Here is a 3,586-nt window from a genome sequence, read left to right on the forward strand (position 1 = left end):
TCCAGGAAAGAGGTGGATTGTGCATCTTCCCCATCAACTTTTTCAGGCTGGTTAAAGAGTGGCCTTGATGGTTTTCAATGGAGATTCAGTCTCTCCTGGGAGATGGAAAAACAGAGGATTTGGCAGAGGGCTTAAGGGTGGGTGGGGTGGGTAACTGTCATCCAGCGGTGTCAGTTATTTCTGAGACCTGGTTCCCAGCACCCATTATTTTGATGATCCCTTGCTGCCCATGTGTTATAACAAGGTGAATTATCCAGTGCATGGTGCTGTAGTAGAGACCCATGTGCTCACATGTGCATCGTGGTCATTTGGAATAGAGCTCTTCGAATGATTTTATTTTTTATTTTTTGTGGCTTCTAAGTATCACCGGAAAACGCTCCACTTCCTTTCAGAGTTCTATCAACATGTTCCTTGCCTCAGAAGCTCCCTGCCTTCTGTGGCTTGAGCAGCATCTTCTCCTGTTGACATTTGTTTCACCAAAGTTATTGTGAGCCCTCTTCTTCACTCGTTGCTGCGTGGTGGCTGACACTCCCTCTCCATGTTTGTGCTTCTCACAGGTTTGAATATTGGCAGCGGTACATTCAGGACAAAGACAACTAACAAAATCGCTTCGGAAGCTAGTTTTTCATCTAGTGAAGGAAGTCGTTTGTCAAGGTAAAGTCGTGAAAGCCTGTCTAAATAGCGGCAACACGATAAGAAATGTCGCTACGCAATGAATTAAACTCCGGCCGCGTGTTCTTTTGTTTTGTGACTTGATGGAAGGTTATGGTTTGGGGTTTTGTTTATCTAAAATAACAGTTGAAACTTTAGTCTACCTTTGAAAATATTTGCACCAGAGTCAAGTATTGTTTTGCAGCTGTTGTTTCCTTGGTTTAAGACTCAATTGACACCTCAGTGAACCACAAATTAGCGTCTACAGCTGCTCACAGTAGGGCTGCTTAGAGACCACACAATGGAGGGTGTCGGAAAAGGGCAGAGAGAAAAATGTCAGGCCTTAAAGGAAATAAAGTGGCCTGTTTCTTCTTTCTGAGATGGCTGATACATATACTAGCAATTTCTGGTTATTTGTTTTTGTATTCCTATTTCTTACCAAGTACTTGAGCTAAATTATTCTTTCCTTTCCTGATACTTTCTTCCTTATTTTCCATAAAGGACAAAATATATTTTTTCAGTTTTGTTAAACAGTAGCACTTCTTGTAAGTTTTTCAAGCAATGATAAGTGAGTTGTGTGCGAGATTTGTCATCAACATAAAATACTGATCAGGCAAGGGCACTGAGTCACTGGGGAAGAATTTATAGATGGGAATGGAAGCAGTCACCGGCTGAAATACCTCCCTTGTTGCTTTGGGCTAAATATCATTTAAAACAGCCCAAGTCTCCTTTAGTAATAGCATTTCTCATTAAAAAGATGTCCTTTAGATGACTGCATTCCATTTGAATTAGTTGCTTGCCCCTGATGAAATTTTAAAGCAGGAACTTTACATTTCTCATGTTCCTTAATTTTGATGATGAAGTTTAACTTATTTATTCATTTATTTAGGTGCTTCTGCTTTTGGTGTCAGATCTAAGAGTCCATTGCCAAATACAAGGTCATGAAGATTTATGCCTGTGTGTTCTTCTAAGTGTTTTATAGTTTTAGCTCTTCAATTTAAGTGTATGATCCATTTTGAGTAAACTTTTGCTTATGGGATAAGGTTAGGGTCTAACTTCATTCTTTTGCATATAGCTATTCAATTGTCACAGCACCATGGGCACTCTTGTGAAAAATCAGTTGACCATAGGTGTATAGGTTTATTTCTGGTCTTTCAGTTCTGTTCCATTGATCTGTATGTTTGTCCTTGTACCAGTACCACACTGTCTTGACAACTGTTGCTTTGTAGTAACTTTTGCAATTGGGAAGTATGAGTCTTACACTATTTATTCTTCTTTTTCAGAATTGTTTTGTTAGCTGTAGCTTGTTGCCTTAGAATTCCGTATGAATTTAGAATCAACTTCAGAGTATAAGTTTTGGATTTCTTTGGTTAATTTATTCCTGGTTTTGGATACTATTGTGAATGGAATTGTTTTCTTAATTTTACTTTTGGGTTTTTCAATGCAAATGTATAGAAATTCAATTGGGTTTTGTATATTGATCTTGTATCCTGCAACCTTGCTGAACTCATTTATTACTTCTAATAGTTTTTTGGTAGACTCCTTAGGATTTTCTATATACAGGATCACTTCATGCAAATAGAGATAGTTTTACCTCCTCCTTTCCGATATAGATGCCTTTTATTTCTTTTTCTTGCCTAAATGCCCTGGTTAGAACCTCGGCTACAATTTAGAATAGAAATGGCAAGAGTGGAAATCTTTGTCTTGTTCCTAATCTTAAAGGGAAACCATCCAGTATGTCACCATTAAGTATGATGTTAACTGGAGATTTTTTGTAGATGCCCTTTATATTGAGGAACTTCCCTTCTGTTCCTAGTTTATTGAGTTTTTTTTAAATCATGAAAGCGTGTTGGATTTTGTCAAATGCTTTTTCCTACATCTGCTGAGTTGGTCTTGTGATTTTTTGTTTTTCATTCTATTTGTATGATGTATTACATTAATTGTTTTTGGACGTTAAACCAACTTTGCATCCCTAGGATAAATCCCACTTGGTCATGGTGTATAATTCTCTTTATATATTGCTAGATTCAGTTAGCTAGTATTTTGTTGAGGACTTTTACATCCATGTTGGTAAGAGATATTAGTCTGTAGTTTTGTTTTCTTTTTTTTTTTTGGTGAGGAAGATTAGCCCTGAGCTAACATCCGTTGCCAATCTTCCTCTTCTTGCAGAGGACGATTGGCCCTGGGGTAACATCCGTGCCCATCTTCCTCTATTTATTTTTTTTTAATATGGGACACCGCCATAGCATGGCTTGACAAGCGGTCCATCAGTCCATACCCGGGATCCAAACCTGTGAACCCTGGGCTGCCACAGTGGAGCGTGCAAACTTAATCTCTACGCCACCAGGCTGGCCCCTGTAGTTTTGCTTTCTTGTGACATCTTTGTCTGACTTTGGTATCGGGGTAATATTAGCCCCATAAAATGTAGTGGAAAGTGTTTCTTCCTCTTCTTTTTTTTTTTTTTTTGTAAGAATTGGTGTTAATTCTTCCTTGAGTGTTTGGTAGATTTCAGCGGTGAAACCATTTATGCCTGGGCTTTTCTTTGTGCATAGTTTGTGGATTACTGATTCAATCTCTTCACTTATTATAGGTTTATTCAGATTATCTTGAGTCATTTTTGTAGTTTGTGTTTTTCTAGTAATTTGTGTATTTCATCTAAGTTATCTAATTTGTGTACTATTATTCATAGTATTTGTTTATAATCCTTTTTGTTTCTGTAAGGTTGGTAATCTTGTCCTGTCTTTTTTTTTTTTTCCTTCAGTTTTGTCTTTTTTTTAATTGATGTTTTAATAGTTTTTAACATTGTGAAATTTTGGGTTGTACATGTTTGTTTGTCCATCACCATATATATGTCTCCCTTCAACCCTTGTGCCCACCCCCCACCCCCATTGCCCCTGGTAACCACAATACAGTTTTCTCTGTCCATGTGTTGGTT

This window comes from Diceros bicornis, unplaced genomic scaffold (genome assembly GCF_020826845.1).
Source record: "Diceros bicornis minor isolate mBicDic1 unplaced genomic scaffold, mDicBic1.mat.cur scaffold_1033_ctg1, whole genome shotgun sequence".
In the NCBI taxonomy this organism is placed as follows: domain Eukaryota; kingdom Metazoa; phylum Chordata; class Mammalia; order Perissodactyla; family Rhinocerotidae; genus Diceros; species Diceros bicornis.